Source organism: Tursiops truncatus, chromosome 2 (assembly GCF_011762595.2).
Source record: "Tursiops truncatus isolate mTurTru1 chromosome 2, mTurTru1.mat.Y, whole genome shotgun sequence".
In the NCBI taxonomy this organism is placed as follows: domain Eukaryota; kingdom Metazoa; phylum Chordata; class Mammalia; order Artiodactyla; family Delphinidae; genus Tursiops; species Tursiops truncatus.
In genome coordinates, this window is record NC_047035.1 from 81972063 (window position 1) to 81995165 (window position 23103).

Consider the following 23103-nt stretch of genomic DNA (forward strand, 5'->3'; position numbering starts at 1 on the left):
GGCACACATATACAATGGACTATTACTCAGACATAAAAGGGAACGAAACTGAGTTATTTTTAGTGAGGTGGATGGACCTAGAGACAGTCATACAGAGTGAAGTAAGTCAGAAAGAGAAAAACAAATACCGTATGCTAACACATATATATGGAATCTAAAAAAGAAAAAGAAAAAAAAATGGTCAGAAGAACCTAGGGGCAAGATGGGAATAAAGATGCAGACTTACTAGAGAACGGACTTGAGGATACAGGGAGGGGGAAGGGTAAGGTGGGACAAAGTGAGAGAGTGGCATGGACATATATACACTACCAAATGTAAAATAGATAGCTAGTGGGAAGCAGCCACATAGCACAGGGAAATCAGCTCGGTGCTTTGTGACCACCTAGAGGGGTGGGATAGGGAGGGTGGGAGATGCAAGAGGGAAGAGATATGGGGACATATATATATGTATAACTGATTCACTTTGTTATAAAGCAGAAGCTAACACACCATTGTAAAGCAATTATACTCCAATAAAGATGTTAAAAAAAACACAAACTACTGGTTCAGGGTTTGGAACACAGTAGGCAGGTAATAAATGCTAGTTTTTTCCTATTCTTATTCCTATTTTTAGGAAATTTTCCAGGCAAGAAAGGGGATGCATATACAATATTATATGTTAATAGAACACTGTAATAATCCCCATTTTTGCTTTTAAACTTTTGTCACACTGTAACTTTCAGCACTCTTTCCACATTAGGACTTCATATCTTAATATCTCACCCTCTCACAAATTCTCAGATAATTCCACCTTAATTTTGAGCCTCGGGTTTAGTTCTCCCCTCTATTCCATCTACTGCCATCATTCTCGGGGATTTCGGCAACCATTCTGACCTTCCAATACGCTGGCATTATAACTCTTTGTCCCTTATTTCTTTTTATTCCAGTATATCTGCTTAAATGCATGACCATTATTAGAAATATCTCCACTGCTAATATCTTAATTTTACGATCCTCCTTTCTGAACAGAGCTACCTTCTATTCTTCCATTTTCTCATCCCTAATGTATACTAGACCTGTTTGGACACACAATTCCAGGTGTGGTACACAGTCTTTGACATGGATACATAAGGAAATTGTCAAGGGTCATATTAAGCCAGAGAAATCAAGTTGGTTCTAGTGCCAAGCTATTTTAGCTTGTTTTGAGGATCTAAAATAAGAATTCTTACTATGAGTGTTAACTAATATTTGTACACACACAAATGGTATTGAGCTACAGATTGTATTAGATGGGTTCACACAATACTACAGCAGCAATTTCTATAGACGGCAATCCTTCCACTGGCTTCTGTCTATAATTTTGCTGTTGACTATGATGTAGCACCATCTTCAACTTTGTCCTGTCTCTGATTTGATCTAGATCAAACAGATTTAAGTAACTTTCATATGCTGGAAACACAGGGGTTAAACTAAACTGACCTTGGGGGAATAGAGCAGAAAAAGAGTTAGTAGAGTGGAATCATCCCTCTGTCACATTTCTTGAGCCATTACTATGTGTCAGGCACATAGGTTCTGGGTGTGGAGGCTAAGGATGATGAAGAGCTGACCATCTAGTAAGCAAGACAGTAGGCAGACACAGATGGCTGTCCAAAGAGGTATTTCTAGCTGCTTCCTGGCTCACAGTTTTGCAGAGATATTCATTGTGCATGGCTACACTGGGTGGGGTTGTGATTGGCCATAATGGCTGCCAATTTAGAATGTTCTCTGGCACCTTTTATACACAGAGAACAAAGATGTCTGGAGACACTCTAAATGAGTTTTCAATTTGTGAGCTGCTTGGCATCAGGTTAGAGTAGGTGGCAGATAGAGTTTGGTGCCAGGTCAATAACCTAGATTTATATGCACATATATTTGGAATTTTCTTAGGGATCATTCCTGGGAAGGACATCTACCCTGGGAGAATTATAATGCAGGTGAGCTTAAGTCATTAGATGTCCCACTGTTATCTGTCTTTAAGTTAGCCATTGAAAATGAAAGAAATGTAGATACACAAAATGCTGGTGTCTGACCCTTCAATAAGAGATTTGGGAAAAAAGGAGGCAGTCTTGAGCACCCCCCAAAAGTGATAAGGACAGTATTCAAACTTATTTGATCTCTCCAACTCTTGGGGTTCACCCAAGGGAAACTTTTTCCAAGGGTCTTTGGAAACAGAACTCATTCTCCCTGTAGTTGCTTCTAAGGAGGAGGTCATCAAGCAACCTTCAATCTCTTAACCTTTTTGGTATTCAACAAATCCTTAGTGAGAAACAAGAATGTACTTTTTGGATGCTCTTTAGTGTGGGGAGGGAACTTACCACAGACCACGTTTAAAGGAAAAACCTCCTGTTAAGGTTAGGTCTGGTGGTCTCTCCCCTAGAGCTCCTTGCCAATGGGCTTATTTGTACAGCTACCAAGAGGACCCTCTAGACCCCTAAAGTACTGACCACATGGGCAAGCTAGTCTATTCTGGAACTAAAAGCAGGAACTTTAAAAATAATCCATGTATGTTTGTTTTACCCATTAAATAATTTTGGGATTGTTTTTGTGGAAGGCAACCATGCTTTCTCACGCAATACTCTTTGTAAATTTCTACTCCCCTTTAAGCTTCAACTCAAATATCACCTCCTTTGTAAAGCCTTCTCTGACCCAAACCCAGCACTCTCTTTTTTTTTTTGCGGTACTCGGGCCTCTCACTGTTGTGGCCTCTCCCATTGCGGAGCACAGGCTCCGGACGCACAGGCTCAGCAGCCATGGCTCATGGGCCCAGCCGCTCCGCGGCACATGGGATCTTCCCGGACTGGGTCACGAACCCGTGTCCCCTGCATCGGCAGGCGGACTCTCAACCACCGTGCCACCAGGGAAGCCCCCCAGCACTCTTATTTGTTGCTGCATCTTCTCTCTCTCTGACCCTTTCGGGTGTTCATCATGACAATGATGACCCTGAATTGCAGTGGTTTGGGATGAGTCTATCTTCTCACTTGACTTGTATCTCCTTTAAGTAAGGCTATCTATAGTACATAGCAGGTGTTCAATAAATTTATGAGGAAAGAAGTATTCTTGGGGTCATTTTTTGATCTAATAGATGGGCCACAGGGCTGACCCAGTATGGCATTTCTTAATGTTTTTGAGTAGAGAAATATTATAAAGGTAGAGATGGATTTAGATTGTATAGGTTCAGTCATTCATTTGACACCTTCATGATTTTATTGCATCTGTTACCACATATACTATTAATCTTCCTTTTTCTTTAGGTCAACTCATTTCTCTTTCTTGAAAGAAAAAATTTAAGAAAATTTGGAACATGTGTATAACTTGCCATAAATAGAGGAAGAACATCCAAATGCATTGAAATATGAGCGCTTATCTATATGACTAGTGATGAGTGGACCATTCTTCAGGAAACATGGCTCCAGAGCTTTCACGAACCACCATTTTCCTTCCTCTAAAGTATCCTTCCTACTAAGCATGTTGTCAATATTTTGGGTATGTCTCCACTACAGTACTTTACATGGCAGAAGGGAGTAGACAGGCTCTCCAGCCTTCCCCCAAACCCCTACAATCATTTCCCTCCCTCAAGCAAGAGTGGGCATGCCACCCAGGGTGTTCCGGTGCATAGCCTCAAAGTGGCCCATTATAAATCTCTCTGAAATATTCATTTTTGTCTTAACAGTCATAAATATTTTGTTTCCACACCAAAGTATATATTTGTAATTATATTGATATAAAAATAAATGTTCTTCCAAATATTTGAGTAAATTGATAACCTTGGATACTGTTTATTTGGTGATTTTGAGTATAACCAATTATGTACTACACACTTTGAGAAACATGGTCTTGAGTAAAACACAATATTAGATGGTCTTCATCTTAGTACTGAGATGTGGTTTGGTAAGAGATTTCTCATTGAATGACATTGAAACTGAAATCCAAGGAGACTGATATTTGTAGAAAACTCCAGAAAGAATTTATCTACTGATAAACAGTAAGAAGTGAAAAACAGAGGTGGTTATTTAGATCATTCTGGACCAGACTTAAAAATTATTTACTGAAAATGAATTCTGGAGGTAGGTGATAACTAGTTTTTATCTGAATGGCAGAGGCCGAAGAGTCCCTCTCCATTTTATACAAAGATGTTATTTACTCTCATTAGCTTTGGTCACTCTCACCAGGCCCCAGTGATGGCATACAGTAGGACAGGGTGGGAGTGGTTCCGTGTCTTTAAACTATACATTCTTCCCATTGAAAACACCCATAGATTTTGTGAATAGTGTGTCACAGTAGTCAGTGACTATGTAGAGGTTTTCCATTCATCAGTTGACTTCAGTATAACAGCTGGGAGCTCTGATCTAGACTTTTTCTATATGGCTAAACTTACTGAATAATTACTAAGTGTTGCAAGTACATTCTGAATTAGGGCAGAGCTGGGACTTGGAATCTGACTCATAGATGTTTATTTTTTGGCCAATCTGGTTCTCATTTCTAAATTTAGAAAAAGGAAAGAGAAGCTCTTGGCTTTCATTTAGTATTCTGTTTCTGTACTTACTGCTAGTGGAGTTGGCTGGCAGGTTGATTAAACCATCTTCATTTAGCTGGTAGGAGACTTGTAACACTGCCTAGAAGAATAAGCCCCCCAGGGGAAAGCAAACACTGGATGGGAGTCGGTTTTAATGTTTCAGACTTGGCTTCAAATGAAACTGTCTGCATAGTCATTCTTATTTAACAGGAATTTCAGGGGTTTTAGTAGTTTTAGAGGACAGGATCAAGAAAGCTTTAATTATTTCAATGTAGCATGCCTAATCTTACATCGTGTGTGTGTGTGTGTGTGTGTGTGTGTGTGTGTGTGAACTGTTGGCCATTTAGAGTAGTTTTGGTCAGTGGCAGCATTGCTGGCCAAGTCCCAGGGAGTAAGATTTGGTGGTGACTGACCTTTGGGTTTAAGAAAATTAACCCATGTGCTACCTCCTAGTCTTGTTGGCCTCAAAAGCCATCAGTGGTTTACCCTCAAAAGCAACTGAAACTGGGTCCCCTCTCTCCCGTGGTGAGGGCTGATTTGTCTACTCCTCATTGGAAGACCAGAGACACCAGTGAGAGATAAAGTCAGGATCTCTGCTCTGACCCTCCATCAGGCCTATGGCCCGTTTCTTTAAATCTACAGTTAGATCTTGGGAACCCAAGAACACAGCCACCACTGATCCACTGTCAATCTGCCTTTGAGTAAAAACAGATGCTACACCTATACTGAGTCTTGTTTCTTGGCAATCTTTTATTTGTAATCTTTAGCAAATGCCCACAACTGCCAGAGATGCCTCTCCTTTGCCTCTTCTCCCAGTGGTCTAAGGCAGGTATGAGGGTGAAAAGCTGAAGTCTCTGTAGCCCACCCTGTTTTTCAATGAATCCTTTCTCCCTCTGGCTCAGGGGAAAGAAGAGGAGCCACATGGGAAACAGCATGCTCTGCCACCCTGTACAAGCCTCCTCAAAAGCCAGAGAGAGGAGGAGTCTGTTGGGATTTGGAATTGGCAGACACTTCTGTATCTCTGACGAGGGGTGGATCAGACAGCTAACAGGAAACTGAACTCCTCCTACAACTGCCTAGAGACAACACATGTCCCTGCTTCTATTTACCCAGGCCTTTGTCAGGCTGCTGCGGGCATCAGGAACATGGTAGGCTGGCTTCTGAGCTCTGCTCCTCGATGGCTGTGTGACCCCTGGCACTCACAGAAGCTCACCTCTCTTAGCCCGTTTCCTCATAAAAGAAGGTGTTGGATAGTTTTCCAAGGACACTTTTAACTCAAATTCTATGATGTGATTAAATTGTGAGGTGGGGAAAGGAAAGTTTCCATAGGTGGAGGACCTTGGAATGAAAGTACAAATTTCTAAGGAATGTTCAGGTCTCTTCATTTTTACCTTTGATTACATTCGTCACCTCCATCACTTTCTAGAATTTCTACTTCTTTGCTCTGTGAACTTCGGCAAACTGCTTAGCACCTCTACATCTCTGTTACCTCTTCTAGAGATTGGGAGCAATGACACCACCCATACAGGATTGTGGATTTTGGTATCTTTATTTTGAGGACTAAGTGCTTATATATTTAAAGTGCCTAGCATGGCGCATGCTCATGGAGGAGTGCTCAATAAACGTGAATTTTCTTCACTTACCCAACACCATACACAAAAATAAACTCAAAGTGGATTGAAGACCTAAATGTAAGACTGGACACTATAATGCTCCTAGAGGAAAACATAGGCAGAACACTCTGACATAAATTGCAGCAATATCTTTTTGGATTCGACTCCTACAGTAATGGAAATAAAAAAAATAAACAAATGGGACCTAATTAAACATACAAGCTTTTGCACAGCCAAGGAAACCATAAGCAAAGTGAAAAGACAATGTACAGAATGGGAGAAAATATTTGCAGATGATGTGACCGACAAGGGACTAATCTCCAAAATATACAAACAGCTATACAGCTCAATATCAAAAAACCAAACAACTCAATCAAAAAATGGGCAGAAGATCTAAATAGACATTTCTCCAAAGAAGACACACAGATGGCCAAAAGGCACATGAAAAGATGCTCAACATCACCAATTATTAGAGAAATGCAAATCAAAACTACAATGAGGTATCACTTCATACCAGTCAGAATGGCCATCATCAAAAAGTCTACAAAAAATAAATGCTGGAGAGTGTGGAGAAAAGGGAACCCTTCTACACTGTTGGTGGGAATGTAAACTGGTACAGCTATTAAGGAGAATAGTATGGAGGTTCCTTAAAAAACTAAAAATAGAGCTACCATATGATCCAGCAATCCCACTCCTGGGCATATATGCAGAGAAAACCATAATTCAAAAATACATGCACCCCCATGTTCACTGCAGCACTATTTTACAAAAGCCAAGACATAGAAGCAACCTAAATGTCCACCGACAGATGAGTGGATAAAGATGTGGTATATAAATACAATGGAACTTCACTCAGCCATAAAAAAGAATGAAATAATACCATGTGCAGCAACATGGATGGACCTAGAGATTATCATACTAAGTCAAGTAAGCCAGATAGAGAAAAACAAATATCATGTGATATCGCTTATATGTGGAATCTAAAAAAAAAAATAAAAAATACAAATGAACTAATATACAAAACAGACCCACAGACATAGGAAACAAACTTATGGTTACCAAAGTGAAAAGGGGGGGGCAGGGAGGGACAAATTAGGAGTTTAGGAGTTTGGGATTAACATATATATACTACTATATATAAAATAGATAAACAACAAGGACCTACTGTATAGCACAGGGAACTCTACTCAATGTTTTGTGATAGCCTATAAGGGAAAAGAATCTGATTTACATATATATCACTTTGCTGTATACCTGAAACTAACACAATATTGTAAATCAACTATACTTCAATAATTAAAAAAACAAAGAACATTACTGATGCTCCTCAGAGCAGGAATATATGCCAAAGCAGAGATTCTCTGCATGTTCTTCGTGCTCCCTAAAGCTGTGTAGGTGAGAGAGAGGAAGACACTGCAGACTGGTGCCACTGTGCCCTCTTTGCCACCCGCCCCTCCCAGGGCTCTCCCTACCTCCTGAATCTTATACCCTCCTTCAGAAGCTGGCTCCCTGGTCCCCACTTCTGTGGATGCTTCCCTGCTTGCTCTCACCAAAAGAACCTTCTTCCATGTCTGGAGTCCTGTCACCTTTACTCCCTGAGCCTACTTTTCACTTATATTGTGAAATATGTTTTGTATTTCAAATTGCCATTGGTATTTATATATCCTTTTGCTATTAACATTGTACCTTTCTCTGGCCTCTTCAGGCCAGATTTCTTGAGGGCAGGAAGATTGTGTTTTTACAGCTCCCTAAACATAGCAAATATTCCACTGTGGGCAGAACCCATGGTAAGACATAATTTTACATTTTTCTTCTGTTCCCATAGCAGTGTTGTCTCCTCACATCCTTACTATTCTTAATTAATATTGAATTTTCTCTACAGCCACTCTGCTTCTTTTCATCACAGCATAGATGAAACTCCTAAATTTGCATTTGTGTTACATTTAGAAAGATTATTTTACTTTTCTCTTCTCTTTACATGTAAAAATGAGCCCATGAATTTGTTTTCTTTGCCTTCTAGATGTCTCTCTGAGGTCTCAAAGATCTAGTCCCAAACTCTCCTCCAAGACTTTTAAAGGTGGGTAATACACTAGTCTTCCAATAACGAGACCTTTTCTTTAAAATGAACGTCATAAATGTCCTTTCCATACACTGGGCTTCATCATTGTATTTCAAGTATTCCCGAAAATTGAAAATATGTCTCACAAATCAATTTCCAGTTTGACCTATTCTCCACAGTCAAGTCCAAAAGCCTCCCTTAAAAGTTCTGCATTCCTTTGCAGCTAAATGATACCAAAAAAAAAAAGTCAGAAACACCCTTGCATTTGAATCACCAGTCTCTCTCTGCTCCTATGGGCTGATTCAGCAGATTGGCTCCTGGTGGAGAGCACTGGTTTCCCAGCTAGTCTATGGCCTATTTAAAACAGACAGAGACATCTCCAAGGCGGCTTTGTCAAAGGCCAAGGACATTTTTTCAGCATAGACACCAAGCTTCTTGCCACATAAACAAATTCAAGGATTTCACTTTAGCTTCCCCAGGTTTTTGGATTGACAGCAAATGGTAGGAGGGATGCGGAAGCCAATAAGGCAGCCCAGGGCAGCTAGAAGCCCAGAAGGAAGACGGGAATTATTGGCTCTGGCTCCGTGCTCAGGGTGAGGCTGTGAGCAAGCCTCAGCCATGAAAGAACATCTGGAAAACCTCTTGGCTGGACTTTCCACCCACAGACTCAGAGGCTGGATGATGTAGGAGTGAAGAGAATCTGCCTTGGATTCCTTACGTTCAGTGAGTATGTCTCACCTCTAGCTACACAGTGAAATCACCTGTGAGGTTGTTAAAAGCTGCCAGTGTCCGTGCCGCACCCCAAACATGGTTGTTTCTGAAAAGACCTCTAGGGGATTTGTACATGCAACCGGGATGGAGAACCACTGATTGGTGATAGTGAAAAGTCAGATTTTCTTTTGAGTATCTTGACTGAGTTGTTTTTCTTTCACTTCTATAGAAGACTTTTTGGGGTACATTTTAACTGTTTATAACATACACTCTCTATTATTTCCCTAACTCCTATCCTTAGATAGCCCCCCTTCGGGAGTTAAAACAGTGATCTATTTCTATCTATCTACCTACTTACACACACACACAAACACACATGTATACGAAACTTATACGTAATCTGTGTAGTTTTCACCAGCAAATGGCTTACCTTGAATTCAATAAACCATCTTTTCTCTCTTGGATAGTTCAGGAGTTAGTGGTTACAGTTTGTTGGATTACATACTGGAAACCAAGTGTCATCAGACTTGGGTCTAATCTGAGCTCTATTATGTGATTTTGGGTAAGTCTTGTATGTTCTTTTTGAGCCACAGTTTCCTTACCTGTGAAATGAGAGAGTCAGAGCAGGTGTCCTCCAAGGTGATTTTCAGCTCTAGTGTCCATTGGTAACATTCGTATTCACTGCTAAACATCATAGAGCAAGACCTACAGAAGAAAAGGAAGCTCCTTTTTCACATATGGCTGGAACTAACCTCTTGCCTAGTCTTTAGGAACTGTCTTCATGGCCTATGGCATTAAGAGAAGATCAAAGCCTACCTTTGAACTTCCTGGATGCTTGTCCCAGCTCTGCCTATAAACTTTCTGGGGAAGACTAATTTTTAAATTTTTTATCCATATAAAATGAGGAATCTGTCTTCAGAATGCTAGGGATTTGTTTCGCAGTGTGTGTCCTGTGGAACACCAGTCTCACAAGATAGGCCTTGACAAAAAGGTAATGGAGATCAATAAATTTGAGAAATGAGGCACAATCTAACCCTCCTCTTAGTGATTCATGATACATATTAGTGTTAAAAGTGTACAAGCACTTAGTAAAGAAACCTGCTTAATGTTGTTCAACACAGTTTGCTAAAGAAGTAATCATACTTGTTTGAGCAACCAGTTAATATCCCAGGTTCAAGGAACACACGTAGAGAAATGTAGCTTTTTGCTCTGTGGCCTACAAGAATCCTTGGGTATTCCTAGCATCAGTGATATTTTTGATATGGTGACTCCCACCCACCCCATTCTCCTTGGGATGCTGTTGCTACTGAAGTCTACATCACACCTTCTGTGGGTCTATCACTTCCCAGCCTCAAAACCCAAAGCTTATGAACCTCTTTGGTTGGTTGAGCAGATTTGGGGAGGTCATAGGTCACCTGGGAAAAAGAATGGAGGGAGAGGATGCACTCTATCTAGAATTCACTTGGTAATGCATGGCAGAAGAGAAGAGAGAACTTCCATGGTCCAAGATAGCTGAGAAGGCAGGTAGACAGGGACAGTAAGACCACAGGAAAGGTAAAATTAGTTCCCTTTCTCTGTTAATCATGATCTTTGATTAAACATATTGATATAGACACTTTATTTCGAGGATATAATTTTTCCTCTTTTTGATGGGTTTTTCTTAAAGAATAAGAGTAGGGTAGATCTAGGAGGGATCTTAGAGATTGCTGGGTCCAAATACCGCAAACAGGTGTAATGTATGTTGCCAGCTCTGACTAACAGAGGCTGCCTGGAGCACTGGGTGGAGAAGGACATTGGGGCTATATCTTGACAGATTAAAATTTTGTGCAACTCCTAATGATAACTGCCATTTGTAAGGTGGTGGTACAGTGTCATGTGAGTGGAGTGTTATTTTGTTTTTGTTTTTAATGGCAAGGGTGTCGTGGGTTCTTTTTTTTTTAATAAATTTATTTATTTATTTTTTGGCTGTGTTGGCTCTTCGTTGCTGTGCACGGGCTTTCTCTAGTTGCCGCAAGCAGGGGCTGCTCTTCGTTGCAGTGAGTGGGCTTCTCATTGTGGTAACTTCTCTTGTTGCGGAGCACGGGCTCTAGGCACTTGGGCTTTAGTAGTTGTGGTGCGTGAGCTCAGTAGTTGTGGCTCACAGTCTCTCTATGCGAGCCACAACTACTCTCTCTTAACCACTGCGCCACCAGGGAAGTCCCATGAGTGGGGTGTTTGCCATTCCTTGTGACGATGAAGAAATCACTTACAAAGGGAATATACTTGCCCAAACTCATACCAAATGACTTTTTTTTGGTTTTGTTTTTTTGCCTCCCTTCTCATTTACTGAGCATGAACAACATTCTTGATACTTAACAGGTAAAAGTATATGGACTATATTCTTTGAGGTTGTCTCAACTCAGTCAATGTATGCATTCATTTGCTAAATATGAATAAATAGTGAGAACAAATTGGGATCAATTATACCCCAATTCAGGCCAGTTGCTTCCACTTATCTTTGCCTTTATTTGTCTATGCAAACATGGCCAGTGTTTGTGACCAAATCTGGGGCACTAAGTCAGTGGTTTGAAAACATTTGGATTTTGTCGCTTTCACATTTTGAAACCTGGGAAAAGGCTAACACAAACTGGCATTTGGGAGCCAACTGCTCCAGCTTCCCAGAGGCCTCTTAGGCCCAACCTCCAGGTGCTTTCTAGTCCTGACGTGTGCTTTTAGAGAAATATATATAGTAGATGATGGGAGCCTCTAGAGAGGAAGGTGCTTCCGTTCACTACATTTGTGCCCCCAAACACAGACACAAATGTGGCCCTCTGATGGGGGCCAGTACCCCACTTCAGGACCCTGGTTTCTAGCTCCTTGACTTCCGGCTGCTAGCCTTGGGGGATGACTTCACTCACCCCTCTAGTTCTGCTCCAAATATTCCCCCTATCTTCTACCTCCAGGCACGCCTCAGCTTTTATCTTCCTCTTTGGCAGATCTTTATCCCAAGATAAAATCTTGAGTTCTTATATACAACACACAGAAATGAATTGCCTGCTGAGATAAGGAAAGCTTTCAAATCAGGCCTCCTGTCCAACTACGAAGAACGTGTCCCAAAGAGCCAGTCTCCTTAACTGAGCCCAACGAATATTTTCCTTAAAGATTATCAACATCCAGTTCAGTTGCTCATGACAACATATGTAGCTCTCTACTCTGCAAACTGATAGAAAACTGGAATAAGCTCTTTTCCTTTAAAAAAGCTATTCCAATATATGTATATTTATATCTTCACAGAAGATAGTCTAGAAGATGATGCACCACACTTTAATTATGGTTCACTTGGAGAATGGGAGTGGGGGAGGGGCTTGAGGTGGGTTTCATTTTCTACTTTATACACATCAGTTTTTTAAAAAATAAGAGCATACTTTCTGATTGGAAAATAAAAATATTAAGCAAATTTAGAAAAATGAAAAAAGGATTCGCAAAATCTTAGAGATGAAGAGAACCCCAAGTTCACTGAGCACTTTGATTCAAAATCTGGTGTGAATCTTTGTCAAATAATTTTGCATGCATCTGTGTGTGTCTGTGTGTGCGTGCGCACTGGTGTAAGGTTGCCAACTGTCCTTTCTTAGAAAGAACTGTTATTTATTCTGAATTATGTCTCTCTTACATTTTTGGCGTTAAAATGTCCTTTGGTTTATGAAATAATAGTAACAGTGAATGATGACTTTTTTATATCCTTACTTAGTATAATAAATAATTGGAGATTCAATGTGAGTTCTCAAAACTTTAGACACTTATGAGTTTATTATAATTATAGTCTTGAAACTACTCATGTTAGCAAGTTTCCCATTTTATAGATGAGGGCATTGATATTCAGGGATGTTGTGAAGTGCTCGTGATAACTGAGTTGTGTTCTCTCAAACATACCACACTCTCAATTTAAAAAAATTATTCATTATTCACATAATACTTGCTTACTGAGCATATAACATTTATTGGACTAGGTGTTAGGAATAAATATAAATAAAGAGATATATCCTCTTGGAGCTTATAATGTAATATAATGGCTAAAGCAGCATTAGTTTACATACCATGTGTAAATCATTAAAATAATTTTCCTCTTCAGTATATAAATGAGCCTTATAGCATCTTATTTTATACATATCATCATTTATCTATAGTTTATTACTATTCTTTGCTTTGTCCATAATATTGGCATCTTGTCTTGTAGGCAGAATGAGTGTGTGTGTTCACTGTAAAATATTTAACCAATATTTAAATATACAGAGAAAGAAGTGAGAGTCTGTTTCCATTTCTCACAGCCCTCCAATCCCACTCTGGTCTCTGGAATTAACCACTGTTAATAGTTTTTTGGATATCCTTCCAGAGCATCTTCCTCAGAGTATACACAAAGATTTGAGGTTACTCCTCTCTGTTAAGTAGCTTTCCTCATATAATTATCTATTTCTGGTACTGTAAACTTGCTTTATCCCAGTTAGAGTGATCCTATCATTTCTGAAAACAGGATCATCAACCACCCCTTCACAATTTTGCCTAAATATAGGTCGTTCTCAACTTAAAAATAAGTTGTGTTCTAAAGGCTTTTGTTTTATAAGCTGATTGGAATGTGTTCGCTCATAAAATGATCTACAAATACGTTTTACACAGTGGTTGCAGCAGCACAAGAAAAAGGTCAATATGGAAAAGAACATTTAAAGACTACATGGGAGACAGACCTTCAAGATGACAGAGGAGTAAGACGTGGAGATCACCTTCCTCCCCACAAATACACCAGAAATACATCTACATGTGGAACAACTCCTACAGAACACCTACTGAATGCTGGCAGAAGACCTCAGACCTCTCAAAAGGCAAGAAACTCCCCACGTACGTGGGTAGGGCAAAAGAAAAAGGAAAAAACAGAGACAAAAGAATAGGGACGGGACCTGCACCAGTGGGAGGGAGCTGTGAAGGAGGAAAGGTCTCCAGACCCTAGGAAGCCCCTTCGCGGGCGGAGACGGGGCAGGGGGGTCCGCGGGGGTGGGGGAAGCTTCGGAGCCACGGAGGAGAGCACAGCAACAGGGGTGCGAAGGGCAAAGCAGAGAGATTCTTGCACAGAGGATTGGTGCCGACCAGCACTCACCAGCCCAAGAGGCTTGTCTACTCACCTGCTGGGGCGGGTGGGGGCTGGGAGCTGAGGCTCGGGCTTCAGAGGTCAGACCCCAAGGAGAGGACTGGGGTTGGCTGCGTGAACACAGCCTGAAGGGGCTAGTGCACCACAGCTAGCTGGGAGGGAGTCTGGGAAAAAGTCTGGACCTGCCTAAGAGGCAACAGACCATTGTTTACAGTGTGCGAGGAGAGGGGATTCAGAGCACCGCCTAAACGAGCTCCAGAGACGGGCGTAAGACGTGGCTATCAGTGCAGACACCACTGATGGGCATGAAATGCTAAGAGATGGGCATGAAATGCTAAGGCTGCTGCTGCAGCCACCAAGAATCCTGTGTGCAGGCACAGGTCACTATCCACACCTCCCCTCCCGGGAGCCTGTGCAGCCCGCCACCCCCAGGGTCCCGTGATCCAGGGACAACTTCCCCAGGAGATCACACGATATACCTCAAGCTGGTGCAACGTCATGCTGGGCTCTGCCACCGCAGGCTCACCCCGCACTCTGTACCCCTCCCTCCCCCTGGCCTGAGTGAGCCAGAACCCCCTAATCAGCTGCTCCTTTAACCCTGCCCTGTCTGAGCGAACAACAGATGCCCTCAGGCGACCTACATGCAAGGCTGGGGCAAATCCAAAGCTGAATCCCAGGAGCTATGCAAACAAAGAGAAAAGGAAATCTCTCCCATCAGCCTCGGGAGCAGCGGATTAAATCCCCCAAATCAACTTGATGTACCCTGCATCTGTGGAATATCTGAAGAGACAACGAATCATCCCAATATTGAGACGGCGGACTTTGGGAGCAACAGTAGACTTGGGGTTTGCTTTCTGCATCTAATTTGTTTTTGGTTTTATGTTTATCTTAGTTTAGTATTTAGAGTTTATTATCATTGGTAGATTTATTTATTGATTTGGTTGCTCTCTTCCTTTTTTTTATATATAGATATATATATTTTTTCCATCTTCTCTTTTTGTGTGTATGCTTCTTTGTGTGATTTTGTCTGTATAGCTTTTGCTTTTACCATTTGTCCTAGGGTTCTGCCCCCTTTTTTTTTTTTTTAAGTATAGTTTTTAGCGCTGGTTATCATTGGTGGATTTGTTTTTTGGTTTGGTTGCTCTCTTCTTTCTTTTTTTTAATAACTTTTAATTTTTCTAATTTTTAATAATGTAAAAAATATTTTATTTTAATAATTTACTGTATTTTATTTTTTTCTTTATTTCTTTTTTTCTCCCTTTTCTTCTGAGCTGAGTGGCTGACAGGGGCTTGGTGCTCTGGCCGGGTGTCAGGCCTGAGCCTCTAAGGTGGGAGAGCCGAGTTAAAGATATTGGTCCACCAGAGGTCTCCTGGCTCCACGTAACATCAAACAGCCAAAGCTCTCCCAGAGATATCCATCTCAACACTAAGACCCAGCTCCACTCAACGACCAGCAAGCTACAGTGCTGGACACTCTATGCTAAACAACTAGCAAGACAGGAACACAACCCCACCCATTAGCAGAGAGGCTGCCTAAAATCATAATAAGCTCACAGACACCCGAAAACACACCATTGGATGCGGTCCTGGTCACCAGAAAGACAAAACCCAGCCTCATCCACCAGAACACAGGCACCAGCAACCTCCACCAGGAAGCCTACACAACCCAATGAACCAACCTTAGCCACTGGGGACAAACACCAAAAACAATGGGAACTACGAACCTGCAGCCTGCAAAAACGAGACCACAAACACAGTTAAGCAAAATGAGAAGTAGAGAAACACACAGCAGATGAAGGAGCAAGGTAAAACCCACCAGACCAAACAAATGAAGAGGAAATAGGCAGTCTACCTGAAAAAGAATTCACAGTAATGACAGTAAAGATGATCCAAAATCTTGGAAATAGAATGGAGAAAATACAAGAAATGTTTAACAAGGACCTAGAAGAATTAAAGAGCAAACAAACAGTGATGAACAACACAATAAATGAAATTAAAAGTTCTCTAGAAGGAATCAATAGAAGAATAATTGAGGCAGAAGAACAGATAAGTGACCTGGAATATAAAATAGTGGAAATAACTACTGCAGAGCAGAATAAAGAAAAAAGAATGAAAAGAATTGAGTACAGTCTCAGAGACCTCTGGGACAACAATAAATGCATCAACATTCGAATTATAGGGGTCCCAAAAGAAGGAGAGAAAAAGAAAGGGACTGAGAAAATATTTGAAGAGATTATAGTTGAAAACTTCCCTAATATGGGAAAGGAAATAGTCAATCAAGTCCAGGAAGCACAGAGAGTCCCATACAGGATAAATCCAAGGAGAAACACACCAACACACATATAAATCAAACTATCAAAAACTAAATACAAAGAAAAAATATTAAAAGCAGCAAAGGAAAAACAACAAATAACATACAAGGGAATCACCATAAGGTTAACAGCTGATCTTTCAGCAGAAACTCTCCAAGCCAGAAGGGAGTGGCAGGACATATTTAAAGTGATGAAAGGGGAAAACCTACAACCAAGATTAATCTACCCAGCAAGGATCTCATTCAGATTTGACAGAGAAATTAAAAACTTTACAGACAACCAAAAGCTAAGAGAATTCAGCACCACCAAACCAGCTTTACAACACATGCTAAAGGAACTTCTCTAGGCTGGAAACACAAGAGAAGGAAAAGACCTACAATAACAAAACCAAAACAATTAATAAAATGGTAATAGGAACATACATATCAAAACCTACCTTAAATGTAAATGGATTAAATGCTCCAGCCAAAAGACACAGACTGACTGAATGGATACAAAAACAAGACCCATATATATGCTGTTTACAAGACCCACTTCAGACCTAGGCACACATACAGACTGAAAGTGAGGGGATGGAAAAAGATATTCCATGCATACAGAAATCAAAAGAAAGCTGGAGTAGCAGTTCTCATATCAGACAAAACAGACTTTAAAATAAAGACTAGGGCTTCCCTGGTGGTGCAGTGGTTGAGAGTCCGCCTGCCGATGCGGGGGACACGGGTTCGTGCCCTGGTCCGGGAGGATCCCACATGCCGCGGAGCGGCTGGGCCCGTGAGCCGTGGCCGCTGGGCCTGCGTGTCCGGAGTCTGTGCTCCGCAGCGGGAGAGGCCACGGCAGTGAGAGGCCCATGTACCGCCAAAAAAAAAAAAAGACTATTACAAGAGATAAAGAAGGACACTACATAATGATCAAGAGATCAATCCAAGAAGAAGATATAACAATTGAAAATATTAATGCACCCAACACAGGAGCACCTCAATACAGAAGGCAAATGCTAACAGCCATGAAAGGGGAAATAGACAGTAACACAATCATAGTAGGGGACTTTAACACCCCACTTTCATCAATGGACAGATCATCCCAAATGAAAATAAATAAGGAAACACAAGTTTTAAATAATACATTAAACAAGGTGGACTTAATTGATATTTATAGGACATTCCATCCAAAAACAAAAGAATACACTTTCTTCTCAAGTGCTCATGGAACATTCTCCAGGATATAACGTATCTTGGGTCACAAGTCAATCCTTGGTAAATTTAAGAAAATTGAAATTATATCAAGTATCTTTTCTGACCACAACACTATGAGACTAGAAATCAATTACAGGAAAGAATCCATAAAAAATACAAACACGTGGAGGCTAAACAATACCCTACTAAATAATCAAGAGATCACTGAAGAAATCAAAGAGGAAATCAAAAAATACCTAGAAACAAATGACAATGAAAACACTACAACCCAAAACCTATGGGATGCAGCAAAAGCAGTTCTAAGAGGGAAGGTTTTAGTAATACAGTCCTACCTCAAGAAACAAGAAACATCTCAAATAAACAACTTAAACTTACACCTAAATCAAGTAGAGAAAGAAGAACAAAAAAACCCCAAAGTTAGCAGAAGGAAAGAAATCATAAAGATCAGATCAGAAACAAATGAAAAAGAAATGAAGGAAACAATAAAACTAAAAGCTGGTTCTTTGAGAAGATAAACAAAATTGATAAACCAGTAGCCACACTCATCAAGGAAAAAAGGGAGAAGACTCACATCAATACAATTAGAAATGAAAAAGGAGAAGTAACAACTGACACTGCAGAAATCCAAAGGATCATGAGAGATTACTACAAGGAACTATATGTGAAAAAAATGGACAACCTTGAAGAAATGGACAAATTCTTAGAAAAGCACAATCTTCTGAGACTGAACCAGGAAGAAATAGAAAATATGAATAGACCAATCACAAGCACTGAAATTGAGACTATGATTAATTAACAAACAAAAGCCCAGGACCAGATGACTTCACAGGCGAATTCTATAAAACATATAGAGAAGAGCTAACACCTATCCTTCTCAAACTCTTCCAAATACAGTGGAGGGAGGAACACGTCCCAACTCATTCTACGAGGCCACCATGACCATGACACCCAAACCAGACAAAGATGTCACAAAGAAAGAAAACTATAGGCCAATATCACTGATGAACATAGATGCAAAAATCCTCAACAAAATACTGTCAAAGAGAATCTAACAGCACATTAAAAGTATCATACACCATGATCAAGTAGGGTTTACCCCAGGAATGCAAGGATTCTGCAATACACACAAATCAATCAATGTGATAAACCATATTAACAAACTGAAGGAGAAAAACCATATGAACATGTCAATAGATGCAGAAAAATCTTTTGAGAGAATTCAACACCCATTTATGATAAAAACCTGTCAGAAAGTTTGCATAGAGGGAAATTTTCTCAACATAATAAAGTCCATATATGACAAACTCACAGCCAACATCATTCTCAATGGTGAAAAACTGAAACCACTTCCTCTAAGATCAGGAACAAGACAAGGTTGTCCACTCTTACCACTATTATTCAACATAGTTTTGGAAGTTTTAGCCACAGCAATCAGAGAAGAAAAAGAAATAAAAGGAATCCAAATTGGAAAAGAAGAGTTAAAGCTGTCACTGTCTGCAGATGACATGATACAATACATAGAGAATACTAAAGATGCTCCTAGAAAACTACTAGAGCTAATCAATGAATTTGGTAAAATAGCAGGATACCACATTAATGCACAGAAATCTCTGGCATTCCTATACAGTAATGAAAAATCTGAAAGAGAAATTAAGGAAACACTCCCATTTACCATGGAAACAAAAAGAATAAAATACCTAGGAATAAACCTACCTAAGGAGACAAAAGACCTGTGTGCAGAAATGTATAAGACACTGATGAAAGAAATTAAAGATGATACAAACAGATGGAGAGATATACCATGTTCTTGGATTGGAAGAATCAGCATTGTGAAAATGACTCTACTACCCAAAGCAATCTACAGATTCAGTGCAATCCCTATCAAACTACCAATGGCATTTTTCACAGAACTAGAACAAAAAATTTCACAATTTGTATGGAAACACAAAAGACCCCAAATAGCCAAAGTAATCTTGGGAAAGAATAATGGAGCTGGAGGAATCAGGCTCCCTGACTTCAGACTTACTACAAAGCTACAGTCATGAAGACAGTATGGTACTGGTCACAAAAACAGAAATATCGATCAATGGAACAGGATAGAAATCCCAGAGATAAACCCACACACATATGGTCACCTTATTTTTGATAAAGGAGGCAAGAATATACAGTGGAGATAAGACAGCCTCTTCAATAAGTGGTGCTGGGAAAACTGGACAGCTACATGTAAAGGAATGAAATTAGAACACTTCCTAACACCACACACAAAAATAAACGCAAAATGGATTAAAGACCTAATTGTAAGCCCAGATACTATAAAACTCTTAGAGGAAAACATAGGCAGAACACTCTATGACACAGATCACAGCAAGATCCTTTTTGACCCACTTCCTGAAGCAATAGAAATAAAAACAAAAATAAACAAATGGGACCTAATGAAACTTAAAAGCTTTTGCACAGCAAAGGAAACCATAAACAAGACTAAAAGACAACCCTCAGAATGGGAGAAAATATTTGCAAATGAAGCAACTGACAAAGGATTAATCTCCAAAATTTACAGGCAGCCCATGCAGCTCAATATCAAAAAAACCACAAACAACCCAATCCAAAAATGGGCAGAAGACCTAAATAGACCTTTCTCTGAAGAAGATATACAGATTGCCAACAAACAAATGAAAGGATGCTCAACATCACTAATCATTAGAGAAATGCAAAGCAAAACTACAATGAGGTATCACCTCACACCAGTCAGAATGGCCATCATCGAAAATCTACAAACAATATATGCTGGAGAGGGTGTGGAGAAATGGGAACCCTCTTGCACTATTGGTGGGAATGTAAATTGATACAGCCACTATGGATAACAGTATGGAGGTTCCTTAAAAAACTAAAAATAGAACTACCATACGACCCAGCAATCCCACTACTGGGCATATACCCTGAGAAAACCATAATTCAAAAAGGGTCATGTACCACAATGTTCACTGGAGCTCTACTTACAATAGCCCAGACTGGAAGCAACCTAAGTGTCCATCGACAGTGAATGAATAAAGAAGATGTGGCCCATATATACAAAGGAATATTACTCAGCCATAAAAAGAAACGAAATTGAGTTATTTGTAGTGAGGTAGATGGACCTAGAGTCTGTCATACAGAGTAAAGTCAGTCAGAAAGAGGAAAAACAAATACTGTATGCTAACACATATATATGGAATCTAAAAAAAAAAAAAGTTTCTGAAAAACCTTGGGGCAGGACAGGAATAAAGATGCAGACGTAGAGAAAGGACTTGAAGACACAGGAGGGTTAAGAGTAAGCTGGGACGAAGTGAGAGAGTGGCATGGACATATATACACTACGAAATGTAAAAGAGCTAGTGAGTGGGAAGCAGCCACATAGCACAGGGAGATCAGCTCGGTGCTTTGTATCCACCTAGAGGGGTGGCATAGGGAGGCTGGGAGGGAGATGCAAGAGGGAGGAGATATGGGGATATACATATATGTATAGCTGATTCACTTTGTTATAAAGCAGAAACTAACACACCATTGTAAAGCAATTATACTCCAATAAAGACGTTAAAAAAATTAATTCCCCCCAAAATAAAATAAAATAAAGAGTATTTTCCATGTGTGAAAAGCCCTATTAAGAACTTTGTATTATTTCACTTACTCTTTGAAACATTTTTCTTGGGGTGGTTATTATTCCAAATTATATAGATGGAGCACCTGATATTCAAGGTAACTAACTTGCCCATTGTCATGCAGGTTGAAAATGTCAGAGCTGAAAGTCAGATGCCCTCCTAAGCCCATGCACATTCAAGCCCCCAGAAGTCAGTTTAATAGTGAAAAGGTGCACACATAGACATATACTCAGCTGCTGCAAGGCTAGATGCTCTTGTTCTACCTTACTCATATCCGAATCGATGAATACGTCAGTCCAGGGGAGCTGACTTGTTGGCTTTTGCTGTAGAGATTTTTTTGGCTCCCTAAGCCAGGCAGTAAACATACTACTGATTCAGAAGTCATACTTCTGGCTTCTGATTGGGTTTGTCCAGTGGGAGGCATCAGCAGGAGATTGGTAGGTGTGAGGAAAGAAAATGTCAGGGCACTTAGCTTCCTGGCTCCTTTCCTGTCCCAGCTGCTTTGCAGTGGCTGGATTCCTATATACCAAAAGCCACAGCTCCTGCTGGATGGCTTTCTCTACATCTTCCGCTCTCTGTACATTACAGCGAATAATTCCTCCCCTGGTACCTTTGAGCCTAGGGGTGGTAACAGCCTTCTACTCTTACTAGCCAGGTACTTTACCATTTCTTGTCGGTTTAACATAACCTCCCCCACTCTCTTGTAAATGTCCCTTCATTAAACTCTAAATATTCCTTTTGACTCTATCATCTGTTTGCTGTTAGGAACCTGGCTGATCCAGTAAATCAAACAAGGATTTGTTCCTGAAAACAGATCCTCAGAATGGGATTCTGTGATTAGGTTGCTCACATATTTGATGAAGGCAGAGATAATCCCTTTGCCAAGGGGAAATGGATATCTTAGTATGTGGTAGAATAACAGTTACTCAAATTATCAACAGCTGTTGCGTGGGGTGGTGTGCAGGTGAATGGCAGAGATTGTGTGACTGTGGCATGAGGTGTTTTGTCAGGTGATTTAGATTATACAGATCGTGCCATGGGCTGACTACTTATAAAACCCAGATAGGTAGCACAAACAGAGAAAACAAATTACTATTAGCCTTGAAAGCCCAACTCAGGGCATAGGTGAAAAGCCGAATAACCTCTTCGGAAGTGTTTAGACTCTTTTACCTTTCGTAGCTGCAGGGCAAATAGATCTGACTCAGGATAGTTCTTAAAGAATCTTTTACCTACTATAGCTGCAGGGGAAATATGATTGAAGATCATCTGTGGCTAAACACATGTACCATCTCCATCCACTCTTCCCCCATTAAATAGATTTCTAGGAACTTGCAGCCTGGGGAAAGAGGAGAAGGTGCGCATGCTGAGGCTTCAAATCTACCTAGGAGTGACTCTCAGCTTTGGCAGGAACCACCTATATGGCATTGGGCAAATTGCTTAATCACTGAGACACAAGTTGCTTTATCAGTAAATGTGCAACACTGCTTGTTCTTGTATAAGGTAAGGCATAAGTGGAAAAAGAGTGGATTCCTGAGATGTAAGATGAGGAACGTTTGAGGCAGATACAGAGAAGATTAAGAACGGAAACCTCCCAATTCCCCTGATCTTTCATCACTTAACGAGGAAGCTCCTACTCCCCCAGCCCCATCTGGGGCAACCAGCTCTCCCCTCTTATCTTAGCAAGCCCCAGTAGGAGAATCAGTGCAGACCTCTAATGTTTTGGAGTGTAACCATGACTCCTTCTGTAGATAACCTAACCCTAACCCTTTAAATAGCTTCTGCCTTGCTACGGGCCCTAGTAGAAACCAAATGCCTGACCACATAAGTTTTCTGTGGCTGCAGTAGCAAATTACCGCAAACTTATTGCCTTAAAACAATAGAAATTTGTTCTTTCACTGTTCTGGAGGCTAGAAGTCTGAAATAAGGCGTCAGC

At 40.5% G+C, this 23103-nt stretch overlaps 1 protein-coding gene across 9 annotated transcripts in view; it reads right to left on the reverse strand.

The window, feature by feature from the left end:
• The window catches only part of RASGRP1 (RAS guanyl releasing protein 1), a 1027205-nt gene that overhangs the window by 271161 nt on the left and 732941 nt on the right, over positions 1-23103 (reverse strand). For 6 of the 9 annotated variants that reach the window (XM_073800719.1, XM_073800720.1, XM_073800722.1 and 3 more), the window contains one exon: positions 9517-9619. The exons of the other annotated variants lie outside the window; for them this stretch is intronic. The gene's annotated coding sequence lies outside the window, so the exon portion shown is untranslated. The remainder of the gene's footprint in view (positions 1-9516; positions 9620-23103) is intronic. 9 annotated transcript variants of the gene reach the window in all.